Source organism: Mauremys mutica, chromosome 1 (genome assembly GCF_020497125.1).
Source record: "Mauremys mutica isolate MM-2020 ecotype Southern chromosome 1, ASM2049712v1, whole genome shotgun sequence".
In the NCBI taxonomy this organism is placed as follows: domain Eukaryota; kingdom Metazoa; phylum Chordata; order Testudines; family Geoemydidae; genus Mauremys; species Mauremys mutica.
In genome coordinates, this window is record NC_059072.1 from 282,529,161 (window position 1) to 282,544,074 (window position 14,914).

Below are 14,914 nucleotides of genomic sequence, written 5' to 3' on the forward strand. Positions count from 1 at the left end.
ACTTTTAGGCCTGAGGGCCACATCTGGGTGGGGAAATTACATGCAGGGCCATGAATGTAGGGCAGGGGCAGGGGGTTGGATGCGGGAAGGAGTGCGGTGTGTGGGAGGGAGTGCAGTGTGCAGGAAGGGGCTCAGGGCAACGGGTTAGGGTGCCGGTGGGGTGTGGGGTGTACAAGGGGGCTTAGGGCAGGGGGGTTGGGTGCAGGAGAGGTGAGGGTGCAGCATGGGGCTCAGGACAGGGGGTTGCGGTGCAGGGTGCAGGAAGGGTTCAGGGTGTGGGCTCTGGCCTGCCGCCACTTATCTTGAGTGGCTCCGGGGTGACAGCAGCATGCAGCGGGGCTAAGGCTGGCTCCTTGCCTGCCATGGCCCCGTGCTGCTCTCGGAAGCGGCCAGCTCCACATCCCTGCGGCCCCTGCAGGGAGCAGGTTCCTTGTTCCTGGCCAATGGACGCTTCGGGGGAGGTACCTGCAGATGAGGGCAGTGCGCGGAGCCCTGTGCCCCTCCCTCCCCCAGGGGACTCAGGGTCAAGTGGTGCTGGCCACTTCTGGGAGCAGTGTGGGACCAGGGCAGGCAGGGAGCCTGCCTTAGCCCCGCAGCGCCACAGCGGTGGCAATCCCGCAGGCTGGATCCAAAGCCCTGATGGGCTGGATGTGGCCCACAGGCCATAGTTTGCCCATCTCTGTTGTAATCTGTGGGATAGGACTGGTTACCAGCAACATTTTCCTATTGGTTAATTGTTGCAGTCTGTCCTCTTGTCCAATTGTCCTCTTGTCTTGTCAGTGGTAGGCAAGAATTGTCAGTTACAGAAGGGTTTTTTTGGGCGGGGGGAGGCGGCATTCAAGGAAAAAAATGTGAGACTGGACATTTTCTGTTGGAACTTCTCTTTCCACTGAGGAAAGGAAGATTAGCCAGTTTCTCCCAAAATACAGGTTCAAGGAGTCCTCAGACTTACGATGCCCGACTTACGTTGGCCGCCACTTACAATGCTTTTCAATTGACTGCCTGTTTCCCCCCAATGATGCTTGTTTTTCCCTTATGACACTCAATTTGCATAAAGTTTGCTTGAAATCACGTCCTGTTTGCATTATACTGGTATGGAGCTAGAAGGGGTCACTTCTGATTGGCTTCAAGACTGCAGGGTAGCTTGTTGCTCGGTAGGGTTGCCACTTGTTTTTGATTGGCTCCCAGTCCTGGGCTCAGCCAATCAGAAAGCTTGGACAGTGACTGGCTGAGGCTCAGCATGTGTGCCATTCTCCCTGGCTTTCTGAGCCTGTGTTGCCAGCATTCTGAGCAGCATATGTGAGTTTATATGTTTATTTGAATGCTGTTTACAAAATACAGTGTACAATAAATACACTCATGTTGCAACATTAGTCATCTATAATTCATTTAGTACAAAAATCTGCGTTTGTGTGGTGAAAATAGTCGAGCCTTGCTTCAGGAACCAACCTCCCCTTCATACCACTGATTCCTATGGGAAAACCGGTTTCGACTTACGTTTCGACTTACAAAGCAATTCTGAGGGTATGTCTACACTATGAAATTAGGTCGATTTAACAGAAGTCGATTTTTTAGAAATCAATTTGATACAGTTAATTGTGTGTGTCCCCACTAAGCGCATTAAGTCGGCAATGTGCTTCCACAGTACCGTGGCTAGCATCGACTTTCAGAGCGTTGCACTGTGGTAGCTATCCCACAGTTCCTGCAGTCTCTGCCGCCCATTGGAATTCTGGGTTGAGCTCCCAATGCCTGATGGGGGCAAAAACACAAAGTTGTTTTTTTTCTCCTGCTGATAATAGCCCATTTTAATTGATTAGTCTCATTAGAATTGGTATGGCAACACCCATTTTTTCATGTTCGCTGTGTATATATATCTTCCTACTGCATTTTCCACTGCATGCATCCGACGAAGTGGGTTTTAGCCCACGAAAGCTTATGCCCAAATACATTTGTTAGTGTCTAAGGTGCCACAAGTACTCCTCGTTCTTTTTGTTGATACAGACTAACATGGCTACCACTCTGAAACTCTACTCTGAGTAACCATTCCATAGTACACTGTACAGTTCCCTGAACCAATGACTTCTTGAAGCTTTCTAAAGGCTTTCTGGGAGCTCAGGGGAACTATGAGAGAAGAGGTCAAATTTCTATAAGTCTCCAGTCGTCAGGGGAAATATCATGTGTCTCCTAGTGCTATCACTATATACTGTAACTATTATTAAACATTTATACTGTGGTGGCATCTAGAGGCCAACCAGGCTGGGCCCCGGTTGTACTAGGCACTGTACAAACATGTTGTTGCCCTTTTCCTGAGCAGGAGCAGATTTTGGGGCCTTTGAAGTCTTAGTTTCATGTTGGATGAGAAATCAGTGTCTTACAGTCTAAGTATTGTTGTAGCAAAACTTGTTTTGCTCACACACATACAGCACTCCTGGAACAGAATTGATCAACCATCTTCTTTCATAACTCTCTGCCCAAATACCTATAGCTGATTCTCAGGGCAAGTTTTTCCTTCCTCAGCTTGACTGATTATTGTCTCAGACCTTACTGGATCTTCAGCCCCTTTCTCTTTTCATGCTTATCACTCCTGATGTTGACTATCTCTGTCAATAGCTCAGCCACCATATCTCCACTGAAGAAAGATGGTGTCTTCCCCATATAAAATATACCCTGTGCAGCAGTAAGGACCTTAATATAAATGGATCTTAGCATTTGGCCCTATGTGATTTTTAGTTTGGCATATGGATTCTGACTCAAAGTGTTTCTGGAAAGCTCAGGAGGAAGTATGGTCAGGGTGGTTGAGGTACAATTCTGCGGGTTAAAATATTCTGGCATCCTTGCCAGAAAAGCCATGAGTAAGTGATAAACCTTGTCCAATACCTATAACAATTAAGCTGTTGTGGCTGTTGAGGGAGGTTTGGTGGCCTGGAGTATTGCCTTGTTTTAATACCTCTATAACATTTCCTATGCTTGACACATTCAGTTGCTTGTATAAACGAAGATTGAGATCAGGCTCTTCTGTTTTTCTTTGCTTAAATTCTAGATGTGGTGCTTCATTTTATTAATGTTGTGCTTGCTGACCTAATTTAAGAAGAAGAATCTACTTTACCTTTTTCATTGTCTACAGCAAAATCCTCCTTAGGCTTATAAACGGTGTGAGTTTATTTTCAACTAGCCTGTTGCCTCACAATTTGACTTTTCTTAAGCAGTCACAGCTCTAATTTTTATTCACTAATCCCCCTTGACCTCTCTAAATTATGCCTCAGATATCTTCAGTCCTGGGAGCACTGTATAAACAATGCATTTAGAAATATAACGGAGGAAAAAAGTAAAGCGAAGAGAGCCCATGTCATCATACACATACACCAACTAAGGGCCTTAGCCCAAGCTTTTTGAGGTCAGTGGGAGTTTTTCCATTGACTTAAGTGGGGCTTTGGATCAAATCCTTTGTCAGTCATTGGGGACAAAGATGCATTGATGTTGTTATTTTGTAGTTACTCGTTGAAAGTGAGGGAAAGAAAAATAACCAAGTTGAAATCAATAAGGGAGGCATGGTAACTGTCTGAAAGTATTTGAAGGATGCAGCCCTTTTTGCCAGTTCCTCTGTTGGTGTCAATGGACCTAGCTCCATTTACTTCAATTGAACTACACTGATTTACACCAGCTGGGTATCTGCTATATTGACTGCAGCGTCACAACTGGAAGGGATGCAGAATCAGGCCTTAAAGAAGTTGCTAAATGATTTAGGGTGGCCTACATGGACATAACTAGGAGTGATGGGATGAAGTTAAGAAAGGGGAAATATAGACAGAATATAAGGAAAGACCTGATAATAGTGAGACCTTTTCAGGCATGGAATAATTTTCCAAGTGAAGTGGTGGAAGCTCCATTGCTTTACACAATTTAATTTAAAACTGGATTGGATAAAGCACTTCAAAATATACTGTGGGGTATAATCCCGTGATCGAAACAAAGCAGCAACTAGGTGACTTTGTGGCTGATGATAGAACTGATTAAATTATTTGTATTTAATTTTTTTGTGAGGTCAGGCCCTGGTCCTACACTGGGATCCACTACCATAGAACCCTTACTGATACAGAAACCCATATAATAATAAATACTACTACTACTACTAACTAATAACAATAATACCTAGCTCTTTTATAGCACTTTTCATCTGCAGATCTCAAAGTACTATCGAAAGGAGGTCAGTATCACTGTCCCTATTTAGGTCAATTGGATTTCACAGGTGTCTGTGCTAGCAGATCTCATGCAAGACCAAAGTCTTATTAAGTATCTTTTGATTTGTCTTGTTCAAGAACTGATCCAGTCAAAGTCATTTAGTCAAGAGGAAGTAGCTTTCAAAGTGTTCTGATAACCTCTGCTTACAGCACCTATTGTTCTGCCACAGAACACATTAGATTTAGGATGCGGGTTAGAAAGCTCACCCTCAGACAAATTTTAATTCAGCTGAGGGTTACAAGGCAAATGTAACTATAGTCTGAGCACTGACTCTTTGGAAATACAAATGAACACAAAATCATTTTTCAAACTTACATCAGACATCAGTTAATAGTGGCGGAATTGTTTACTGTTATGGAGCATAGCAACTTCAGGGAATAGGCATGCATTAATGGAGTTCCATGAGAAAAAAAATTGCAAATTTCCATTGAATTAACAAGGTATGAAGAAAGATTGGTGTATAATAGACTAGCAGTGAGAGGATCATCATCTTAACACTGGTCTGTTTCTATAAAGTGAAAAAAATCAGTAATCCTAAGAGAATAAGTATGGAGCTCAGCCTTTAGGTCTTCTTCCATTCAACAATTGGCCATGTGTGTCCATGAATGGCTCACCAATATGCGAAGTCAGTGGACCAGATTGTCTAGCTGGCATTGGCCAATTTGGGCTACTCCAGCAGTGCAAAGTGGCCAAAAATTGGCTGGATCTTCCCTCTGGGGATTCCCTTCATGTAGGGGAGTCCCCAGAGTTCTCATAGCTTATACATCCCACCCTCTCCCTGTGGCCCCTGCAGATGGTGTGTATCGAGGGCAAGTTATGTCAGGGACATGACCAGAGTGCTGCTGCACTTCAGCATTCCCTTGCTAGCCGATGGCTCCTTGGAGGCCATTACCAGCCAGCACAGGTTAGAGCAGCCTGGGACTGGGTATGCCAGGTCTAGTAGAGTACTTACCCCAGGATCAGGGGGCTGTAACCACCCACCTTGTAGCCCCTCTCACCTCGCTCCAACCAGTATAATCAGGATGACTTGCTGTGCATCCTAGGGGTAACTCACATTATTCACTTATCTGCAAAATGATTTGACATTGCCCACATTAGACAGTGTTGAGAGTCTTAATTAATGTTAAGTATTAATACTGAGGGTTGATATTTGTAGAGAGCTCAGAGGTAGAGGGATTTAGGAGACCCCAATACCTTGGGGATCTGGTCATTTGAGATCCCCCAATTAAAACAGGGCCCAGATTGTAAAAGAGCTTGATTCTACAAGGTAAGATACAGTACGCCCTCCATTCTAATTGGAGTCAATATGAGATCACATTCTCTGAACCTCACAGGCATGCTTTGTGGGCTTGAATCCTAAGTGCACAATAGTATTATTCGGCTGTTGATCCACAAAAGCATCCGAGCTTCCAAAAAGATTAAATTGAATGTTGTACCCACAAGAACACATGGATAATCCAATACTTCCTTTGCTTCCCTCATAGAGAAGAGGAAAGCAAAAAGAGGCAATATATAACCTATATATTTTAAAAACAAAGATGCTCTAAACTCAGCCATTGGATTATATCGCTAGAGTTGAAATACACCAGGGTATTGCCATTTCTTAGGCCTCTCACAGGAAAAGTTTGACAGATTTTTAAATAGAATGTTGTTAGAATAGTTTAACTGTAAAACTGTTACTCTGTTATCAAAGGATGGCAAGTCCCATGAGTGAATGACAAGCTTTATATTTCTTCAATAGTTGAAGGTACTGAAAAACTTGAACTGGGTCAAACTGCTTTTAACCTGGCTGAAAAACCAATGGGTGATATGATTCAATTCTATCTATTCTTCATTTTCTATTAGCAGAAATCCTGTTTGGGGGCTTCAATATAGGAAAGGTAAAAAGATCATGAAGCAGCATTGGAGCAAGTCAATATTGACAGATCCAAAGCACACACCAGTATGCTACTGAGAGTTAGAATAACTGCTATTGCTATCCTGGGACTGAGTCAAGGGAATCCTATGGATGGGAGCTGTCAGCTTAAACTTTTGCCTTTCCCCCATTTTGGTTGTATAAATACCCTCCTTACATTACATTCCTTTATCCCTCTTAGCCTTTCTAAATGACAATTCAGTCCGCCTAGCCTATCAATAGCATGTAATTTATTTGTTTCTTCAACTGAGCCTGACCTTCATTGATTTTATTGGGTAATTTGCCAGAAATGATTTTTTAATGTTAGATTTATTACAGAGGCACTTCATTGTCAGATTAATGAACTCAATTGTATTTTTTAAAGCTAACAAAATGAGAGAACTACTGCTAGTTGAATTAGTTTTTAAAAGCATATTAGCTAAAGGAGTCCTTATGTAAGGGCTAGTTTGCACATAAGAAGTTGTAGGAAGAGCCTGGATGCGTGTGCATGTGCATCTTCTAAACTCCTAGAAGCATAAGACTGTATTATACAGTAACATGTAAAGAATAGGAGCGTTATAAACAGTGGTACTGCAGCAATGCCATTTTCCCAGAGGGCCAGATTTTGCCATATTTATTCATGATGAGTGTAGTACTCTACTCTGTGAATAGCTCTAGTTACTTCCGTGGGACTGCTAGCAGAAAAGGATGCTACTCACTGTGAATGAAAATCAGACCCAAAAGGTAGTGACATTCTCCCCTGTCTACTCACACTTTTCTCAGTTTTTAAACTTCTTGATTCTGTTTCTAGCCAGCAGCAGAGAGAAATGGAGTTATGGCTTGCCTATCTTTTAGACCTCTCCTCCTCCTCTGGTTTAATTGCTCAGTATAAAGACATAGCAGATTGTTCCAGAGAGCTGTAAATCACAATGAATCATTAGTTTCACATTTCACATGTAGTTAAAAGTCAGCTTTCTAGTTCAGGATGACAGAGGGTCTCCCTCCATAAGTCTTCATTATGCTCTAGATTAAAACAACAAGGTTCACCATGCTATGTGCCGTCAGCAATTCAGATACAATAGTTTGCGGGTGTTGTTAAAATAATTTTTATATTTTGCTAAAGCGGGCCCTGGAATGTGAGGAAAAACACAACTTTGTTTTTGGAACCTCAAGCATATGAGAGCGCTCTTCTATTTAGGGAAATGTCTATGATTTACTGAAATCAAGAGAGAGACATCTCTTCAAATGATTGGTAATGGCCAATGAGCAGTCCTCTGGACACTTCTGCTGTGGTACTCGATAGAGAGGAAGATAGTTAAAGCACTGGACTGAGATCAGTAGATCTGGGTTCTGCTCCCCTCTCTGCCACAGACTTCCTATATGATCTTAGGCAAGTCACTTAATCTCTCTGAGCCTCACTTTTCTCATTTGTAAAGTGAATGCTACTTCCCCACATTGCATGGAGGTTGTGAGGATAAATTCAGTCCTGTTGGGGACTATCATAACGAGCATCATAGAAAAGCCTATAAAATAGACAGCTATCCATTCAAATAGCTGAAAGAATAAGGAATCTGCCTTGTGCCAAGCTTTTGTAGCCTTCCAGTCTTAGTACGCTACCTCCTGCAATGAGTTTTCATCCCCACGGGTGCCAGAAAATTACAGTAAACAACAGCATCAAGAGTTTTCTATGCTGCATAAAAATAGTAAAAGTGAAAAGTTGACAAAAACAGCAATCTTAAATGCATTAAACCCCCACCCCCAACCAAACCAACCCTCAGCTGTTCAGTGGAAAGGAACAGATGTAACTGAGGACAGAATTTGCCTTGATGTATGTGTGTCCAAAGAGGGGAGGGGCCATCTCGGATCTATTTTTTTTCTTGATTCAAAAGGTAACTGCCATTTCAAAATACCTAGGGCACATGGAGGATGGATGCAAAGAATCTCTCTGTTTGCGGGCCCTGCACAATTGCAGTCTGAGTGCGAGGACTGGTCTGCTCCTGCCAAATATGAGGGTGGAGAAGGAGGGAGGAGTTGTTTATGGCCCTGCCTCCCTCTCCACTGGCAGCAGCTGCCCTCCTCAACAGCTCTGGTGTATGCATAGCACTTGTCTGAGGCAAAGTGCCTTCATGAGCTCCCCATGAGACACTGTGCCTCTCAATTGTCCCAGGGTAGTGGTATGCGTCAAGATTTGGTTGCCTCCCCTCCATAGCAAATGGTGTTGATCAATGTTTACATATCTTGGCAATGGGTTTTCAGGAACCCACTGTACCCCTTTTCACCCAAATCACACTTTTATTTTGAACCGAGGCCACAATTTTCAAACTTGATGCCTGAAGTTGAGTTCCGAAAGCCATCTCAATAAAAGTAGTCAGATTGTCAAAGGTGCTGAGCAGCTGAAGCTCCCACTGACTTCCATGAAAGGTGAGGTGCTCAGTATGTCTGAACACCAGGCCACTGTAATTTAAAGTACCTGAATCTGGCTTTAGGAGCCTAACTTTGAAAAAAAAAATTGGCCGGTGTGTTTAAAGATGGCCAGTTAATACAAAAATGATGCAAAGAATACCCAGGAAATATGCTGTTACTTTGCTCTTTAAACAGAATTTGGAGCAATTTTCATACATAAATATGTCCCATTTGAATTTGGAGCTGTGTGCATTTGCATTTTTAAATTAATTGTGCTTTTGTACAGTGCACAGCTTAAAAAATATAAAACAGCAAGGATTTCAATCTGAAATTTAGAGTACTTTTCTTTTAAATTTCCTGGCTTGCTTCCTGTCTCTGTTCCTGTCACTGTTATTGATATTAGGAATCCATCAACATATTTTTATGGATGATTAAGAAGGGCTGACCTTTCCTTTGCAGGTACAAATAGATAGTTCTTCAGAGGCTGTAAAGGAATGACAAGATAATTCTATCCATTTAATATTGAAGTGATGTTGATAGTATCATTCTTTTCATGTTTGAAACAGGAAAGTATAGAGGGCCTTTCTCCCTCACTGTGTTCTGCTTTATGTGATGGATTTTCTCTCTGACTAATCGCTGTCACATTAACCTGCACTATTTCATCCTTCAGAGCTGTCAAGATAATGACGATAATCGAAGTGGCTCATTGTAAGTAAAGGAAATTATATGAGCAAAGTAATATCATAAAACAGTGTTTAAATATTTTAATTTCATTTGTCAAGGCTGCCCCAACACTTCATTACACATATAACCATCTCTCATCAGTGGAATTAGTGCATTATTCATTACTGTTAATTATTTTCACATAATGGCTGCCCTGATATATTTAACCTCCACATTATATCTCAGATAATGGGCCTGTAAAATTGAATTGTGTGAAGAGCGGAGTTCTAAAGCTCATTTGCAGAACATCAAAGAACAAAGAAGAGGAAAAGAATTCTAAATGGGACATTTTGCCCAGCTGGGGCCAAACATTTGTTTCTGTCTGATTTGCATACAGAAAATAGGTGGTTTAGAAGTGGTTTAATACTGTACATGCTGTCTGCTCACATTACACAACCAATTAGGATTTGTTAATGTCCCATGTGTTTCAGACAACTTGTGAGTTACTGTACAGTACAAGTGCAATAGACTTAAAAAGGTAACAGGCAAAAATCGATGTTTTATGATGGGATGACAAGGAAAGGAGTACTTAATGTAAAGTTGGCACCAACAATGAGTAAATTAAAAAAAATATTTACATAGTGTAAAACTAAGTTAGCAAAAACTTTCCGACTCAGGGCCTGGGGTTAGTATCCAAACCAATATAAGTATAATTCATATTCTAGCTAATCTCTTGACTTTCTTTGGGCCAAATCCTTTTCCAACTGAAGCTGCAGATGACTCCAACCCTGTAGTACCACAAAGCCCATGGAACTGAGTAGGGAGGAGAATCTGTGCAGGGAGGAGTACAAAATCTGCAGGAGCTGCTGCAGCCACAAGGCTGTGCTAGCAGGGCCGGCTCTAGACCCCAGCGCGGCAAGCACGCGCGTGGGGCGGCCCTTTCCCGGGGGGGCGGCAGGCTGGGCCAGTGGACCTGCTGCAGTCATGCCTGCGGGAGGTCCACCGGAGCCCCGGGACGACCGGACCTGCCGCAGGCATGACTGCGGAGGGGGCGCTGGTCCCGCGGCTCCAGTGGACCTCCCGCAGGCATGACTGCGGACGGTTCGCTGGTCCCGCGGCTCGGCTGGACCTCCCGCAGGCACACCTGCGGCAGCTCAAGCGGAGCCGCCGGACCTGCGAACCGTCCGCAGCTGCGGGAGGTCCAGCCGAGCGACCAGCGGACCCTCCGCAGTCATGCCCGCGGGAGGTCCGCTGCTCCCGCGGCTCCGGGGCGCCTCCCGGGCATGACTGCTTGGGGCGGCCAAAAACGTAGAGCCGCCCCTGTGTGCTAGCATTCACAGATGGCTTGACCCAGCAGAGTGCTTCAACACATGCTTAACTATTAGCATTTTACTAGTCCCAAGGATGCTTTGCTGGATTGGGACTGCAGTGAATCTGCTGCTGCTTCATGGGCAGGGGAAGGGGAGGATTCCTTCTCCTTCCAGATAGCTCCAGTAAATAGCCCGGTCACCCAAACTGGGCATTGGTTCCAGGACTTTTGCCCTATATAATTTTTAAGGAGCAAGCTGAGTTGCCAGCACAAGTTTCAACTTTAAAGATCTCCAATGGAACAGAAGGGATAGAACTCAGTAGCTGCATTACCTTCATTTGGGGCCTGATCCATGATCCAATGAAGTCAGTGGATATTCTCCCATTGATCTGAAGACACACAGGATCCAAGCCCTTTATGAAAAGACCACAGCACATTGGAAGAGAGGTCAATACAGGAAAAGCTAGAGTTTTCAGATGGATGAAGGGAACTAGCTTTCAAACTTGTGTCTCCAAATGCACATGAAGCTTGCTGCAGTTTTTATATAGAAACATGCACACTTTGTGAGGTAATATTGTTTATGTCCTGGTTAAGAAAGACAGTAGCTGGAGTGATTTATAATGGTGCTAGGATCTCAAGATGTACACGTAACTTTATATTTCATGGTTTACAGCTCTTAGGCATTGCATAAGATTTCAAGAGAATGACACTCATGAAATTCACATGCAAGATATCCTTTTATCCTCCCACATACTACAGTAAATTTTGTAGATTTTTTTTAAAAACACTTAAGGCTCTAATTTCCAGATTGTTATGGAATAACTCATGGCTGGATGGTAGGACTATAATATCAGAGGTGACTCAGCCAATCATAAGACAGAAAATGTTTAATGTATAACAATACAATTCACTCAAGGTCATTTACATATTACAGCCTTATTGGCTAAAAAGTCGTATTTCACAAGAGTGATATATGTCTTTTTGCTAAGTGGCAGTGGGGTTTTGGCCATATCATTAAATATTTATACAATATATACATAAATCTTCTTTCACCTGGCATCATCTGGGATTCATTTGGAACAGTTTCATTTATTTCACTTTGTAATGTTTTAAGTTGTACAGACGTATGTTTCTGAGGTGAAGATCTAAACTGCATCTTCATCTTCTTCCCAAACTAGAGATAGAGTAGCTTAGAAATAAATGTAAGATCATATTTGTAGGGACCTTGTCTGTCTTTTTATGTCCAAGAACAGTGTTGATTTATGATTTCACTTTTATTTTGTTTTTTTTTGTTTTTGTGGTGATAGTCACATTAGAACTAATTAGTTTGAAACTGCGCTACGTTTATACAGCACTCACTGATGCATCATAAAAAATATTGGGAAACAAATCTGCTGATATCTTATCTTCCTTTACATGGGATATTTGCATGTAAAAAGGATATGATGATTAAAAAAAAAGATGGAAAACACCCCCTAGATGATGGATTCGTTTCTCCTGAAAATCCATGATACAGCCCCAGTAGAGGGCATATGGGATATGTTTGCGTCTCAGAAAAGGTCATAGGAATGTTCTCAAATAGGTCTAGACTCTCATGGTTGGACCTGTTGTACATCAGCACCACAGGCCCTACAGCAATTTGTTTCCCTTGTAGATCAGCTGCCAATACCAATATGTGTCAAATTTGGCCTGATTTTGATGCTCAGAATAACCTTGTTCCATGTCCATCCTTGGTTGCAATGATGGAGCAGATGTGATCACTGGTACACGTGCCACAGCAGTTGTTTGAGCAGCACTCTGTAAAGGGGCAGTGAGTACCTTGCCAGGAAGCTATTCAGTTTGTCACTTAGAAATAACCAGTACTAGGATCTGGATGAAGGGAGTTGAAGGCTCCACCATAGGAGTCCCCCTGTTGATCTGTACTGCCCAAGGCCACTGACTCTTCTTTGGTATAACTAGGGCAAGGTGAGTGACTTCAGGCTGACAGTGAGAGACTACAAATGGCCTCATCTTTTGCCATTTTGTCTTTATATCCTAGACAACAGTGAGTCTGGTGTGCGTATGCATGCTTCTGATCCTCGGTGTGCCAGAGAGCCAACCCAGTCACTGGACGCTATTTCCTCATCTAAAAACAAACATGAAGTGGGGAGTGAAAAGACAAGGTACTAAGCAATCTCCTGGACTTCCAGGCACCTCAGGTCTGTAACAGCAAGACCAGTCTTAAGAGGGGCTAGCTTTGTTGACCTTCATGGCATATTGTAAGGCTCATCAGTGTGGGAAGATTTTTTTCTGAGGTGTTTGGATTGATTGGGAAGGTTTCTGTTTTTGTTGTTTGATGAAAAAAGGGGACAGGGATGAAAGGAAAATGAAAGGTCTTGTATCTTGTAATCTACAACAGCACTGCACCTGAAATTATTTTTAGGGAAATAATGCTTTTTTATGTGAGGCGGATTAGCCGCCCACAGCCCCAGAGGGGGAGGAGCCCCTCATTGAACTCTGGTAGGTGGAGTCACACCACGCTCAACCCTCCCACCGGAAGTTAGTGGGCGGGACCAGAAGCATAAAGGGTGGACCAGAAAACTCAGTTTGGAGGCAGCCACCGGAGGAGCCAGATACCTCCTGTGAACTCCTGAGCTAGGAGGCCACTGCAGACCCCAAGGGAGCCAAAGACTGGCCAGGACCGCCAGGGCCATTTACAGCCCCGAGCACGGAGGAGCTACAAGGACTGACAGAGGCCTTCTTCCCCGACAACCAGGATGACCTTCTACAGAGCCAGGTACACCCTGAGGGGGAGTTAGGAAGTGTCCCAAGGTAGCCGACTCCTGTCTGACAGCAAGTGAGTCAGTATGTTGTGGTCAGGATCCCCGCTGACCCAGTGGCAGACCACCCTGCCACTGCTAGGGCCCTGGGCTAGGACGCAGTGGAGTGGGTGGGCTTGTGTCCCCTTTGCCATCCCAATCCGTGGGTGGCAGTCTCCCCCTCTCTTAGGCAAGAAGCCTGCACTTGTCGGCCCCTCTGCCAGAGCTAGGACACCCGACTGTTTGCTGCTCAGCCTGAGTATAGGCCTGAGGCAGAGACTTTTTGCTGTCCCGCCCTGACCAGGGGGTGGGGCTCCAAAACTGTGTTTGTTGTTCGGCCCTGATCACAGACCCAAGCTCGCATCTCCCATCGCCCCACTGATTCCCCATGTCAGGCGACCCCCAGAGACATAGTGGGGAGGATTGGCCGCCCACAGACCCGGATGGAGAAGAGCCACCCTCCCACAACGGACTACAGACCTGTTTTAAAAAAGGATGTATTTGAGCTATGCTGAGATCTTGGACTGATAGACGCAGACTGTATACGTAGGATAGAGAACAACTATCATAACTACTAGCAAAAGCAGACTTTTTAATAGTGTCTCTCTACAATAATCTAGCTACATGGTATATACAGAAGTACAATGTTGACATGTTACTCCTCAGAAATGAAATTAATTTACATTCCCCTTATGGAAAAACAAAAGTGATAGGAAAATGTGGGAATAGAAGTTTCTGAATCCTGCTTAGGTAATAATTCTTTCCAGTATCGGCTGTAATGAGATTGACTGTTTTGTGAGTTATACAGACACAAGAATTAGAAGGCCAGGTTAAAGGACATAAAACATTCATCATTTACTGGAACATAGCTCCACACATATTACAGATCCTATGGTATGTACATTTAGGATTTGTGTTCTTGGTACAACTTTTGCTAACAGTAATCCAGACCTATCTTTCATATATAACAGTTTCTTCCTAGGATAGGTCTATGGACTTTCAGCTTGAAGTTAACTGTGCTCGAAATACTAAAAATATGTGGATCAGTTAAAGGAAGGATATCTGAATATGACTGGCACAATAAGATAGGTCCACTTGTATAGGCTTGTATTACCATTTTTATAAAGATACAATAGATAAGTTATGCCTTGGAATATTTACAGAATATTTCCTAAAAGAGGTTTCTGAGAAGCAGACATTAGTGTACTTTTAAAAAGGAAAATTGAATTTAGTTGCATGATGATGAGAGATGTTATTTTATATAGTGAACATGTTTGAACAAGTAGCAGTTAAAATGTTGCTTGTCTGAGATGGATAAAATTCATAGTTTTTTTCCCACCAGAAATTCTATGCGCTCCTTCCTATCTCCATCTGTCTGTGTATCTATCTAATCCCCTTCTCATACATTACATGGTGTTCTTATAAATGCCTTGTAATTCATGATTGATTACTAGCTTATAAAAGGACATGTGTCGAATAATCTGATGCATGGATTTTATAATTGGGCTCACATATGTCAAAGTGCATATATAGTGTATATATAACTGTATATGTCAAAGCATTCTAATATATCAGACACTGCAAATCAGAAACAGAAATTCATTGGGA

General features: G+C 43.1%; 1 long non-coding RNA gene across 1 annotated transcript; it reads left to right on the forward strand.

The window, feature by feature from the left end:
- Positions 1 to 5,908: 5,908 nt before the first annotated feature.
- LOC123375701 lies at positions 5,909 to 12,671 on the forward strand. The gene is made up of 3 exons (XR_006581565.1): positions 5,909 to 5,986; positions 9,207 to 9,244; positions 12,547 to 12,671. It is a non-coding gene; the product is annotated as an uncharacterized LOC123375701 (long non-coding RNA).
- The last annotated feature ends 2,243 nt before the right edge of the window (positions 12,672 to 14,914 follow it).